We start from the raw sequence: 15523 nt of genomic DNA, 5'->3' as shown, positions 1-15523 counted from the left end.
GAGCCCATAAATGTACAAAAGGTGCAATGGCAAACAAGCTGTAAAAAAGCCCCTTTACAATTCACCTTGATAATATATGACTATAAACATGAAACAAAGACCTAGTTGAAGAATTATTGTTTTATTGTTGAGTTATGTTAATAAACAAAAGACCAACTTATTGATAAGTGTGTTAAAGTGAGTCTTTTAGCCTTGTTGCGGCTTTCAAATTATTTATAAAAAGACCAACTTAAACTCGCTTTAACCCACTTCTGTTTATAAAAAGACCCACTTCTGTTGTAAAAGACTCGCTTATGAAACAAAAAAACACACTTAAACACACATAAACCAACTCATAAATAAAAAGACTCACTTTTGACACATAAAAAACCAACTTCTTACAGCAAAAAAACTCGCTTTAACACACATCTACTTTAAAAAACCAACTTTAAACTCAGTTAAGCACAGTTTAGCTCACATAAAACTCGCTTTTATTAGCAAAAACCAACTTCCACTCAGAAAAACTTAGAAAAAACACAGTTTTATGTTGGTTTAAGTGTGTTTTGGTATGAAAGTGGGTTAACTTTTTGCAAGGGTACCGGACCCGAATGTGAATGACAAAAAAACAACAACACTGTTACAATTATATAAAAAATATGTTCAGTGAATAGAATTTTTAAGTTCAGATGTCCTAATGCCTATTGCAACAGAGAACTCTTTTGGTGTGACATAATGATATACTTTGTCCCCCAAGCAAGTAGTGAATTATATGTGTGAAATAATAATATACTAATGTGAAAATACTGAGCTCGAGCCGGGGATAGAACCCACAACCTCCAGAGTGGTAGTCAGACAATTAAACCACGTCGCTAAACAGCTAGCCCAACAGCAAGGCTGTTGGAAGTGACTTTATTTTCACTACAATATTACGTCACCCAAGCAAGTAGAGAATGATTTTGTTTATATTAAGAACCAGAATGCCCATGATGACATCTCATCAATTTAATTGGTGTATTTTGTTTCACTATCAATAGAGCCATGAAAACACCTCAGTAGCTGATAAATGTAATATTTAAAGAGCTCTTGAATAGCCAAGGAACACACAAAACACAAATATTTTCATTGAGCTTCATTTTTTGCATTCTAATAAAACACAATTTTACACTTGTGATTGAGACTTCTACATCCTGTATCCATGATTTCCCTTGTCAAGCAGACATAGCAACACATTTTATTGAGATCATTTTTATTTGAGTTCAGTTTTATACTAAATTATAATTAAACTTTAATAAAACAGTGAAATTATATTGGGTAGCAATTGGGTAGCAATGTTGGTAAGTTGATTTCAATTAGATTTTTTTCACACTTGATTTGAGAATCTGATAGGTTGTTTTGTGGCTGAAGAAGTTTTAACGCATTATTAGTATGTATTCACAGAGTTGTGTTTACCTTTTTGGGAAATAATTAATGAGCTAATTATTTTTTTCTGTTTCAAATACACAGTTGATGTACAGAGGGCACATTGGCAACCCAGGGTTTTTTTTCCACTTTTTGGGAAGATAGCCCATGGCTTTGGAATTGGGAATTTTATCGGCATTTTCATGAAATTGGGAAAATAAATTCATTAGCCTTTTTTTCCACATGAAAAGTCCACTGATTAGGGAAATACTAAATTTGATATAACTCTTTATAATCATTCAAATTAAAAGAACAAAATCTTATAATACTTTGTTAGATGAAATTGAATTGAAATTGAGATAAAATACGCATAAGACTTCTTTCTAAAAAAAAAAAAAAAAAAAAATTTTTTTTTTTTTTTTTTTTTTTGGAAATTGGGAATTTTTTGCCACATTTTGGGAAAAAAGTATACTTTTTGGGATTGGGAACATAGCCGAATTTCGGCTATAAAATCGGGCCAAAAAAAACCCTGCAACCAAGGAGCTTACTCATTTCAGGCAAGAGAAATAGAACTTGAGCCAGTCGCTGTACATTCACGGAACTCCATCCTGTCTATGCGGACGAGACTGTTGTTGGAACAGTTATATAGTGACCATCAGAACTGTTACTCAAGCCAAACACTTGACACTATACTGGCCCCCTCCTGTTTGGGTGGAAGTGGCAGTGGTTGGGATAGTTATCTAGTAAGCAGCAGAAAACTCGAGTCAGACACTGGACATGTACTGACATCAAAACTGTCAAGGTGGAAGTGACTGTGGTTGGAATAGTTGTCTAGTAAGCTACATAAGTATAATTCTAGCTAGACACTGGACATGTACTTACCTCCCTCTTGTTGTGATAAAAGTGATTGTGGTTGAAACAGTTGTTTAATGAGCAGTGGAACTGTAACTCAATCCAAACACTTGACCCTATACTGACCAACCTTCTGATAAAGTGGAAGTAACAGTGCCTGGAATAGTTGTTAAGTCAAGAATTACAAGCCGCAAGGTCGCAAAGTCAGGTAAGATTACATTGATATCAATACCAGTCACAGCCTCAGTGGCATGCAGCCCAATCAAACTGAAGTGAAAGTTCTTAGATATATGCTATTTTGTTCAGTCATTGTCTGCTGTCAAATGTGTGTTGCCTGTCATTTTAAGTACCATTTTTTTTTTCACATCTTCCTTGTAACCACATAAAAGAAGTTAAATAAACTGGACAAGGGTTTTCAGTTCTAACCCAATTAAGAAGAAATCCATATTTTATACTGTGTGCTGTAAATTTGTGTTTAACATTGTAATTTATAAATTACAAATTGTTCTCAGCAATTATCAAATAATTATCAAGAGTGATATTTATCACCTGATTTACTCTGTTAAATTATTTTCATAAATTTACCACCAACATTAAAGCATGTTTATGATATGTTCATGTCTTTAGTTCATGTCTAAAAGTATATGATATGCCGTATGCATTTCAGTTTTATAAGGATATTAAGAACTCCATAAATTCCATGAAGTGAATGGAAAATCTCAATTTAACTTATAATTCCTGGACAAACAGAGATGTTTTGTACATTTATTATTTTGAGTGATCTCCCTTGGAATGGCTGTACTCGTATATCTCACTTCCAGCGGTAAAAGCTTGGTAAAATGTTTTAATTTTGAGTGGTCTCCCTTGGACTTGCGTTGCTTATATATCTCACTATACATTTCCAATGGTAAAAATTGTAACCAATCCCTGAATGATGTGAATATGCCATGAGGTTGGATTAATCTATATCCGATCAGACTAGAATATTAAATATACCAATAGTCTGGAATACAAAATAGTAACATAGGCTTCAACTCAAATTCCTCATGTGTCATACTAGTATGCTTACTTTGTTTTAACGTATTATAATATGTGTATTATACACTTGTATTAGAGAAACATTTGTTTGTTCTCCCTTTCTTCTGTTTGATTCACATTCTGAAGAAGTATTTGAACTTACATCATGAAAAACTGTTTTGCCCTGAAAATGAATACAAACATTATAATGAAATGGTACCAGTACCTAGCATGTCAGACTGTGACCATTGTACCAGTACATACAGACTGAGACAATGCTTTGATTTTTGTATCCCATTGGGAAAAGAACTGGTACCAGTCCAATTTGGAAAATTGTGCGAGAAAAAACCAGAAATGGGAAAATTTGTGTATTTGAATTGTTTGCTCCCAAATACTTTAAAATTGACAATTAAATGTTGTAAAGTTGTCAATATTATATTTACTTAGGTTTAACCTACAGTACAGGCAACGTGTACTTTGACAAAAACGCGTGTCCGCGGTGTTCAATATTCCCGATGGGTGACATTTAGCGGGGGCGGAGCTACTGACCGCGGTGTTCCGTGAACACCCCAAATCGCCGCAATTGCACACTATCGTTAACAGGAACACCCGTGATCACCCCGATGCTGCGCAGCCACCGTTAACACCTGTCTGCGTGGGTCATTGACGCGTTTAAATGTACATGTACATGTACAAAATAAAATCATATTCTTCATGTACATGTAGATATTATGTGCACATTTATGCATACTTAAACTCAGGCAGTACGTTAAGTCGGAAACTAAAACTAAGCGTTTAGATGATCAATACGATTAACTTTTATGGTGTTAATCAATGCAATTGCCCTTTTTGTTTTCACAAAATTGGGTTTCATTTCTCCCGATTTCCAGAAAATGACTTGTTCATGTTGCATGAAATCTAAATATGGCGTGTTACAGCGTGTTTGATTTTTATTTTATTCAGATGAAATGTCAATTCCAAATCATTCGCGAACTACCCCGGTACTTGAGAAGAAATTCACTACAAAACTTTAAATCGAAATGAAAAGATCCCAATGTTGTCTGCGCTATGAAGATTTTGTGTAAAAAATAAATTCACCCACGCCAATTTTTGCGCGCTTTTTATGGTTCAGAACAAATAAAATGAAAATATCATGGGCATATATACATGTATTTATTTGTGGCTACAATTTTTAACAGAACATGAACTCTACACAACGCGTGCACTAGGCGTCAGGTGATTTACGAATGTTGGAATACACCTGTTCTGATTGGGCGCTTATTTCATCAAATCTTTAAATAGAAACATAATATATGCCAAAATTCATTTGATACTTTAGAGATATGGCGAACGTTTGTGATTTTTGCATTTCTATCACACTTTTATCGTCAACATTTACCAGAATTTGCATGAAATCGGAAATCTTGGGATTATCGGGTAATGGACAGAGACGGGATTTTTGCATGTATGCGGTAATCGATTGTGATTGTTCGTAATCGTTGTTAATTTTTTAGACACCAAATGACACCTATAACATTCAAACACACGGTAGATTCTTTCTGCAAATTGGTACCGACCTACGTTTATGTTCAATTATTTTATTTCTAGCAAACACGATGAACATCGCGGTAGATATTATGGGTCCGCGGTGATTCACGGTGTCCACCTTATGGAAAATGGCCCCTGCGAATATTTGATCTGAACACCCATCGCGGGGGTCGTTTGGTAAGCGAACACCGTAAAATGAACACCGCGACGAGTGGCGTTTGCCTGTACTGTATAACACTGCATAAGAAAACTAGTTAAAAGTTGCAGTTGCATTGTTATTTTGAGACTGTGACAATAGTACTAGTAGGTAGCATTTGAGACTGTGACAATGGTACCAGTGCTTAGCATCTGTGACTGTGATAATGGTACCAGTATGTGGCATGCCAGACTGTGACACTGTTACCAGTAGGGCTGCAACAATATACCGGTATATCGGTATATATCGCAATACGCAATCCGCATATTGTATTGCGATATGATTTTCATCACACCGGTACGAATATTTTACAAAAATTCATTCACATTTCGTCCAGAAAAGCCATCCGAAATAATGATAAAAAGGTAAACAAAATAAAGCAGTGTAAATTATTTTTTACGTAAAAAAAGCATTCTAAAAAGTGTATTATACGGAGTAGCGTTGTTACATGGGAGCATTCATTCGATGCTTTTGAACAGATTATCGTTGAATTAATTGCGCACAGCTGTAAATGTTTCGTTTGATTCTGATTTGAGCATTATTTGTAATCCGAATTTCGGAAACACGCTTCCAAATTTGAATGCTAACGCGACAATAAAAAATTATAGCGTCAAATAAAAAGTGCTTTATCCTTTGTCTCAATAAAAACCGCGCGAAAATTATACAGACATGTAGAACGTCGCATGGAAAGTAAGGGTGTATTTTGTGTTGTATAAAAACGGGAACATCACGTCAGCTGAATTACGCGTGTTCAGTGGGAAAAACGCCCCGGTTGGACGTTATTTCATCACATCTTTAAATAGTAACAATTGCAAAAATGTATTTGATACTTAAGAAAATTTGCGAATGTTTGTGTTTCTTATTATTCTTGAGCACATTTATAGTAAATATTTACCAGAATTTGCTTTAAAATTGGAATTTATGGGATTATCGGGTAATTGGCAAGTTATAATTTTGGTACAAGTTAGCAATATATTGCGATATATTGCAATACGGGTTTTTGAACTGACAATATATTGCGATACGGTTTTTGGCGTATTGTTGCAGCACTAGTTACCAGAATGTAGCATGTCACACTGTTAAAATTATACCAGTATACCTTAGAAGCAAGTGAGACTGTGACATGGTACCAGTACGTGGCATGTCAAGTACCAGTACGTAGCATGTCAGACTGTTACAATTATATCAGTACGTAGCGTGTCCGATGGTGAATATCAGTGTATCCTCAGTATGAAAAGTATAAGAAATAAAAAACGGTTTTTAGCTAGTTGCGGTTAGTCGCAACTATGCTTATGTTAGAGCTACATTTCGAAAACCGACATGGAACGGTTGACCATTATGAAGCCTTACCTGATCAAAAATCAGACGAAATATCTATTTAATATAGTATATGGTAATTCTAACATTTTTTTATTTAGATACGTTTTTCTAACGTTTTCTTCAAAGAATATTGCTGACAACGTTTTTAGTGAATTTTTCTAAGACCGTTTTACGTGAAAAAACCTTCTAAGAAACTAAAACAAATTTCGTTTGTAAAACAATTCTGTTTTGGTTGATAGTGATCTCACACCTCCTTTCTATTTCCTTTGTTTACTGGGAGAGGTCAAATTCATTAGGCCTTGGTTTAAGGATATGTAGAATTTCATTGGTTAATTATAAATAGAAATTAAAATATTCTCAACAGGAAGTGGGGCATAAAGCACTTTCGTTCTTTGTAAATGTGTAAAAAAAATAGCGGAGTACGATGAATGTTTTCTGATTTATGACATGGATTCTGACCTGCCTGTCTATGGATTTTATGAAGTAGAGTTTGAAAGTACACTATGCGACCCGTGATTTTTGCCAAATTCGAGGAGTCACGTTGGACAGTTTGATTTTGAGTGAAAAATCACAGAGATTTCACGTGATTTGTCGCTCCGCCATTGTGCGAATGCAAGATAATTTTGTGGTGATTCGCCGCGATCGCAGTGGATAATTCAGTGACATCAGTGATTCTCCAATGCATGAATATAAACCTAATCGTACCGCTTTTCAAATGTTCACATTTATCCGATAATCCAATATAATTACAACATTATATACTAAAAAAATAATCTTAAACATTTATGACAATAAATATGTTCAAGAATTTCATAAACACAACCATATGCCTACGTCATTTTGCAGAAGTGTAAAGAGTACAGTTCATTATGGGACACAGCTTTCATTGGACGAGCGAATTTAAATTTAGATTGAATGCAATACGATCATGCACAAAAAATGTTTTATTGCTTCATAGGCAGTCATGTAAGAAACGTGCTGCCCGGGGAAAAATAAAAGTGAATACATGTTAACAGTTACTGCGTTAGCATATAAATAATTCGTCTGGATTATTTTATTTATTTTTCTTACACGTACTGCTCTGATAGGGAATACATGTAATAAACACTGACTCTGGAGTTTTTCACACCTTTATTGACATTACACAACAGATTAACACCAATTAACTGTTGAAGGTCGTTTAACCTCTAAGCGATTAAAATCGGTTAAACGGATGGATAAAGCAATGAAGGAGTTTTCTAGCTTATACACCCATTGTATACAACAACAATACAAGGTTTATTATTGCAATGTAAAATGTGAGTGTATATGTTACATGTAGGTGTGACCGTCAACGCAAATCACGTAAAAAGGGTGAATCACGGCGGTTTGCGGTAATTCGCCCTGATTGCCTAACAGCGAGATACATCACGCGTTGGTCACCGTGGAATCGCCGAGACATAACCCAAATGTTCTTGTCGCTCAAAATCACCGCTATTAATCACGTCGCAGTGATGCGAGATGTATGCAAAAATCACGGATCGCGTAGTGTAACAGAGATGTGTTAATTGAAATTAAAATGATTTACTTTGAGCCAGAAATTTACGTTACCAGTAGAGCTAACGGTTTTAATGTGGCATCAAATTTAATGGATTCGCGCAAATTCTGGACGAGTGTTGTGTCTGTAAAATATTAAATGAAATGCCGTAAATGTATCAAGTAGGAAAAGAAAACTGATGGTTGCATAATGGTATGCGTGAAATACTGTAATTCTACCTATTTATTTTCATAGTTATGTCATTTTGTAACCATTCACATTCGTCACGATTTGGAATTCCCGTTTCTAAAAAAAGAACATTTTGGTAGTCATGAATAATCGTCGGTCATGAAGGTCTGTACTCTCTATACCAGGGACCTATACTGTATAGGTCCCTGTCTAAACAAATCATCATATTTTCCTCGAAGGCATGTTCATCACTTTAGACTGTTGTTGTGGTTTTATGGTTTGGAGATATTGATAGGGTAAGCATAAGTGTTCACTATTAAATACCTGAAATAGGATAAAGTTAGAGATTAAGGTAAAAAATGGTACTGCAAAAGGTTACAATCCAATAGAAAACGGCCGAAAAAAGAAGGTGCAAAAACAGTCGATTTTGATTTGAGTCGAATTTCGGTTTGAACATGACATATCTTTTTTATTGCTTAAATCTATTCAGCTTAGAGTGCCCGTCATGAAAAGGTATGGTTATGGGGCCTCTATGTGCAAAATGTTGTATTTATTTTCGCTTAAATTTGTCGCTTTAACAGTAAAACATATAAGGAAACTATTAAGTATATTTTGACCTAAACATTTACTTCAGCAGCAACTTCCCTGTATCTTGCAACTATGCTTTCAACGCCATCAGCGCTCTCGTTTTACATATTTTGTGTTGAATAGTCCCACTAGCAATACTAAGTGTGTGTATTATTATGTCTGTTTTTAAAGATTTGTCACTAAGTTATGCATGTCACTTTTCCAGAGTCAACGTACTTTGGCCCCCTGTGACTTCTTTGTGATCACACCTCTTCAATTATTTTAAATTACAAGTGTTTACAATAGGTTTACTGGTACCTCAGTATGTATACTTTTTCATTTGTAGTTATTATTTCCATTTGTTTGTGAACAACTACATAAACGGTATTGAAGATATTACAAAATCACAAACATATTATATTGATGTAGAGTATTTTTACGGAAGTTCAAGAATCATACCTCCTTTCAGTCTATTAAGACACAACTAAACATTAAAACACATGTTTATTTAAATGTATTGAAATACACAAATCTACTATTATAGGTATGTTTTCTGTATATCAAGCTGATATTATCAGCAGCTAATTGCTACCTAGAATTATCCAGTGTTGATTGAATCATGCGTGTAACCTATCACTAACAAGATGCGAGTGACACATTTGAGGACATTTAATCCAAGGTAAATAAATTTAAATAAACTCTTGTTTACATCTATTAATTAAAATATGCTTAGTTTTGAAAAATATGGTTTTGTTTTCGCAAATAGAACGATACTAGACTTTGTCTGAAAAGTTATGTAACAATCCTTACAGCGAGTTCATGAAAATTGAGTCGTAACGTTATTATGAAGTTTTTCACTAGGTTTTATATTTTGGGGTCAGCGTGTCATTTGTATACTGCAAATCAATGAAACGATTGAATCTCCATGCAAAACATTTAATGCTGACTTGGCTAATAGCGTGCAACCTTTATCTGAATATCACATGTTATAGAAAAGGACACCTTGATTTGATCATCCCTCGTTCTATAAATGAAATATCTTAAACATAGATAATATTTGAATTATCTTATGTTTAGGTCACCTCATCACATGAATGATCGCATGTTGTAAAATCACCTGATATGCATATACAGGTTAAATGCTAGGACGTCAACAACACATGTTTGGGGTTTTATCCAAATTTATCTTGATAAAGTCTATTGACGAGTGTTTACATCATTTATTTATCTCATAACTATGATAGTTGCAATATAGATTGCCATTTTATCAGCCAAGTTACATATTCAATATAAAGCAATCTTCGGACTATGAGTTTTCATACTCTGAATTGATTGTAGGGCGTATGTAAACAGTACCAATTACAATAAAGTGCCAGTAAATGTCTTAATAAGAGCATACGTTTAATCATACCATAGTAAAACACCTAACGCTCCTTAATCAATATATGTGAATAAAGAAAGTTCATAAACATTATAAGGAGAGAAGTTCTGAATAACACTGCTAGTATTTCAAACTCAATTAAAAGTCAGTAAACAAGATAAATCACACATAACTTAGAGTAACAGTCTATTATATAAAGTTGGAATACAACATTAATTATAAAATGGACTGTTTCAGCACGGTATGGGCAAGCTCCCTTTGCTCATACACCGCATGGGCAAACTCCCATTGCTCATGCACCGCATGTGTATGAGCAAAGGGGGTTTGCCCATTCTGTGCATGAGCAAAGGGGATTCGCCCATGCGATGCATGAGGAAAGGGGGGTTAGCCAATGCGGTGTATGAGCAAAGGGGGTTTGCCCATGCAGTTCATGAGCAAAGGTCCATCTATTTTTAATTGATAACTATATCATTTATGCCTTTAATCTTTGTTTTTATGACCACTGACATTTGCATGGTCAAAACCAAGCAAATGAAGCTGAAACAGTCCATTCTAGAATTAATGTTGTATTCCAACTTTACATAATAGACTGTTGAGTCAATAAATATAAGTCTTCAAGTAATGATGTTGCACCTCTAGATATACAATTAACTATTATTAGGCCAAAAAAATAATAGTCTTGGTTCAGGGAACATGGCCAGAAAAATGTAGGAGGGTAGGTAGGTTTTTTTTAAACCAGGTTTTCCGAAGGAAAAAACTGGTTATTAGATTGGCGAATGCGGGCGGGCTGGCTGGCGGGCTGGCGGGCTGGCTGGCGGGCTGGCGGAATAAGCTTGTCCGGGCCATAACTATGTCGTTCATTGTCAGATTTTAAAATCATTTGGCACATTTGTTCACCATCATTGGACGGTGTGTCGCGCGAAATAATTACGTCGATATCTCCAAGGTCAAGGTCACACTTTGAGTTCAAAGGTCAAAAATGGCCATAAATGAGCTTGTCTGAGCCATAACTATGTCGTTCATCGTCAGATTTTAAAATCATTTGGCACATTTGTTCACCATCATTGGACGGTGTGTCGCGCGAAATAATTACGTCAATATCTCCAAGGTCAAGGTCACACTTTGAGTTCAAAGGTCAAAAATGGCCATAAATGAGCTTGTCCTGGCCATAACTATGTCATTCATTGTGAGATTTTAAAATCATTTGGCACATTTGTTCACCATCATGGGACGGTGTGTCCCACGAAAGAATCACGTCAATATCTCCAATGTCAAGGTCGCCACGACTAAAAATAGATTTAAAAAAAAAAAAAAAAAACTTACAAAGGGGGTTAATTTTTTTTGGTCATTTCAAAAGTTCAGTTTGAGTTTTCTCCCTTTAACAGATTTTTTTTTCACAATGAAAACCTGGTTTTGTGTCAATTTTGTCCCTTGTTTTTTTTTTTTTTACCAGTCGACTGATTTCAGGGTGAAAAAGGGTCAGTTATTGCACCCATGATTGTTTAAACACTGACCAAATGATTAACATTGCACATGTGGTATTTAGTCGTTGTATATTATTCGATATTCCTAGCTCTTTATGCACTTCTTCAGGGCTAGCGCTGGCCCAAAATTTCTTTGAGCCAACCATTTTTTGTTTGTCTGTCTGTGATAGTGTGACCTTCATATTCAAAAGTGAACACGCCATCTTTATCAGTCTCTGGTGTTTGGGGTGTGACCTTCAGAATTTTTTTCATCATGGGACCTGACCTAGTCTCCGACAGGTGCTCAAGAGTCTGAATAGTGGCTGTCAAAAGGAGGGTAACCTCAGAATAGCACAAGTCTTTCTTCTGGTACATTTTTTGATAAAATGGCAATGGGTTTGAGCGCATCGCACAGGAAGTGACATAAATTTGAATGTTGCTATTGGTTTGTACAGGCTAAGGGCCTCACAGTACATTGATTTTGATTCATTATCAAAGCGAAGCCAATTGTTGTCAAGTCTTCATGACTCTTGGAATGCTCTAGTGTTTTGTGTTTTAATTTATTTTTTTTGTTATGACTCTTTTTCGTCCAACGATGCTTTAAGGTTAAAGACGCCATGTTAGCGACTGTAGAGACAAAGTGGTTACTTCCATTTTTATAGTAGACTAGATGAATGACTCTTCTTATGTGTTAAAAAATCAAAACTTTAATTACAATTAAACCGCGCATGTTTTTCACATTTTCATTTGATTAAAATACGCTGCTGTCAGTTAGCATAGTGTGCGAGTAAAACAAACAAATTAATTAATTATCATCTTTTCATTTCGATCGGAAATTGGCAGAAAGTTGTAACATCATTGACATAGAACTTATTATTTAATAATCACTTTTAAATTCAGATCAATAGACAGCTTCGAAATAATTAAATTATTGTCACGCTTCTTTTCATTTTTAATCTTTAATAATACGCCATTTGCGACCGGCCGCTATTTTGTTTGCAGACGACAATATTAACTGTGTATTCAAAGTGCACAGTGTCTGCGCATGAATGACCGAATATTACTCCATAGCTCCACCGATTTTTACATTTCATTCAACAACGTCATTTCATGTGTAAGCGAGCTCAATGTTGATTGGCCAGCTAGCATGCGCACTTCAATAACAATATGGTCAAGCGATGTCTCGTATACAGGTGCAGACCGGTTTTTGTTCACTGTTCAGATTGCAAACACTTTCATTGAAACAAATAGAAAAATATAGAAACCCAATCCAGGTTTAAATGGTGGCTGTTTTCAATGAAATTTTACGAGATTTTAGCATTTTTGCCATCAGATTTTATTCCGTGGACCAAAAAAATCGTTAGGGTCGGGGGCAAAAAATAGGGTCGGTCGGGTTCCCTGAACCAAGACTATTTTTTTTTTTGGCCTTAATAATCTTGAAGTTCAAGCTAGTCTTTATGACAAAGGTGATGATTGTGGTTTATATTGTGTTATTTTTATTTTTTTGGAAGGTACTGTCCAACAATTGATACCAATAAATCCATAATAAGCGCACCCCTAGGTGTAAAATAGTTTTCTTTTTAAATGCTATATATATTTATTTATTCAACATGTTTTAACACAGCTGTTTATGTGTGCCATACATGTGTGTGTATTGTCTTTATATTATAACTTTATTGTGATATATACATACATATGTGGTTCACAATTATTGCGCAAATTGCGACAATTTTGATACAAATGTACAATATTTCACATCTAAATGTCAAAGAAGAATAAATTGTATCTTTTTAACATTCTTAACAACAAAGCAACCTGAAAAATGTTTGTTTTCATTAGTCTCTGAGTGCAAATACCTTGATTTTCAATAAAAATTGTATACACAATTATGCAGCCGCCATTTTGGAAAAAGATGGCCGCCATGTTATTATTTTTGGTTGTTTACAGGTTTTTTGGAAAGAGCACATATTAAGGTACATTCATGGAAAATTTGGTGCTTGCTTACAAGTTTGCAAGATTTTGCTGATAAATGAACCTAAATCCCCAAGCTATGATTTTGCGAGAAGAGAATTGATTATTGGTGACTTTGTATTCGATCAGCCTGACATCATTAGTTATTAAACGATAATATTCTGAACCCATTCACTAAAACGATGATTAACATGCATAAAAAGTGCATAGTTCTGAGTCAACTTAAAACGTATTAAAGTGGCTAAGTCACACTAATCTGATAAGATTAACTCTTTTATGTATGTAACAAGTCAATTATGATTCTGAATATGCCACATTCTAGGGATCACACATGCTTTGAAACATTTAAATAGCCAAACAACTACTTATAACTTGTTATATTCTGAAAAGACTTTTTACTTAGGTTTTATTAATTGATGCGTAATGATGTAAATTCATAGGGATTCTCTACAACAGTTGTTCAAATTTGAATCCAGCGATAAAAACTGGTCACAAAACAAATGTCACATTAAATTGTACCAAATGACTGTTGAAGTCTTCTCTTATTTGGTACTCTCCTTGGATCTTGTATTTTGGTGTTCTACCCTGGGGTTCACATTGTACATGGAATCTGTTTTCTGTATTATCTGTGGTTCTAAACTGGTCATTGGTAAACCTGATTCTGTGCTACAAATATAGGTTTCTTCATATGTTTAAACAACTAATATTATAAAGAACATATTTAATTATGATAGTAATTAATTATTAATGTATAACCATTAAACTGTTTCATTTTAACAAATCTGCTGAGAATTATACATGTTCCGACGATGTGCATGCATTTTGTATATGACTGCATTTTATACTGTATAACATAAGGTTTGACGCAATTTTATTAAACTCTGATGTCTTTAACGTTTTGGCATCGCTTCTTTTATATGTTTTGATTACTTTTGTAAGCAAAAAATGTGAAACAAAACAAAACACAAATGAACAACTACAAATAATTGTTTTACAAAAGTGAAAGTAAATTTGCATGTGATTTTATAACCTCAGCCATTTTATAAGAATACCAGAGGTATTGTCATACCCAGCTTGTCCGCCGTCCGCATCATGCTAAAACCTTAACAAGTTAACATGGGCTCAAAAATCAAAGTGCTTCCACCTACAACTTTGAATCTTCATAATGTAGTTGCATCTTGATGAGTTATACACCCCACACCGATTTTTGAGTCAAAGGTCAAAGGTTAAGGTCAATTTGACCTCTAATATAAAACTTTAAAATAGGCTCTAAAATCAAAGTGCTTCCACCTATGAAGATGCACCTTGATGCGTTCTACACGCCACACCCATTTTTGAGTCAATTTGTAAAATATCACTGAGAACCACGGTAATTCATTTACTTTCATTTTTAGCTCATCTATTTTTTGAAAAAAAATTATGAGCTATTGTCATCACCTTGGCGTCGGCGTCGGCGTCGGCGTTGGCGTTGGCGTCGGCGTCCGGTTAAGTTTTGCGTTTAGGTCCACTTTTCTCAGAAAGTATCAATGCTATTGCATTCAAACTTGGTACACTTACTTACTATCATGAGGGGACTGGGCAGGCAAAGTTAGATAACTCTGGCGTGCATTTTGACAGAATTATGTGCCCTTTTTATACTTAAAAAATTGAAAATTTTGGTTAAGTTTTGCGTTTAGTTCCACTTTTCTCAGTAAGTATCAATGCTATTGCATTCAAACTTGGTACACTTACTTACTATCATAAGGGGACTGGGCAGGCAAAGTTAGATAACTCTGGCATGCATTTTGACAGAATTATGTGCCCTTTTTATACTTAGAAAATTGACAATTTTGGTTAAGTTTTGTGTTTAGGTTCATTTTATTCCTTAAGCATCAAAGCTATTGCTTTCATACTTGCAACACTTACTAACTATCATAAGGGGACTGTGCAGGCAAAGTAATGTAACTCTGACTGGCATTTTGACAGAATTATGTGCCCTTTTTATACTTAGAAAATTGAAAATTTGATTAAGTTTTGTGTTTAGGTCCACTTTATTCCTACAGTATCAAAGCTATTGCTTTCATACTTGCAAGATTTATGAACTATCATAAGGGGACCGTGCAGGCAAAGTTATGTAACTCTGACTG

At 34.7% G+C, this 15523-nt stretch overlaps 1 protein-coding gene and 1 long non-coding RNA gene across 2 annotated transcripts in view; both read left to right on the top strand.

Annotated features, from left to right (window-relative positions):
* LOC127869932 (uncharacterized) overlaps positions 1-15523 on the top strand; it is a 204165-nt gene that overhangs the window by 114198 nt on the left and 74444 nt on the right. The window lies entirely within an intron of this gene.
* On the top strand, positions 10695-11322 carry LOC127868232 (uncharacterized). Its single transcript, XR_008043995.1, has 2 exons — positions 10695-10935; positions 11098-11322. It is a non-coding gene; the product is annotated as an uncharacterized LOC127868232 (long non-coding RNA).

The sequence above is a fragment of the Dreissena polymorpha genome, chromosome 2 (genome assembly GCF_020536995.1).
Source record: "Dreissena polymorpha isolate Duluth1 chromosome 2, UMN_Dpol_1.0, whole genome shotgun sequence".
Taxonomy (NCBI): domain Eukaryota; kingdom Metazoa; phylum Mollusca; class Bivalvia; order Myida; family Dreissenidae; genus Dreissena; species Dreissena polymorpha.
Note: the sequence above shows the minus strand (reverse complement) of the source record. Positions and strands in the feature narration are given on the sequence as shown.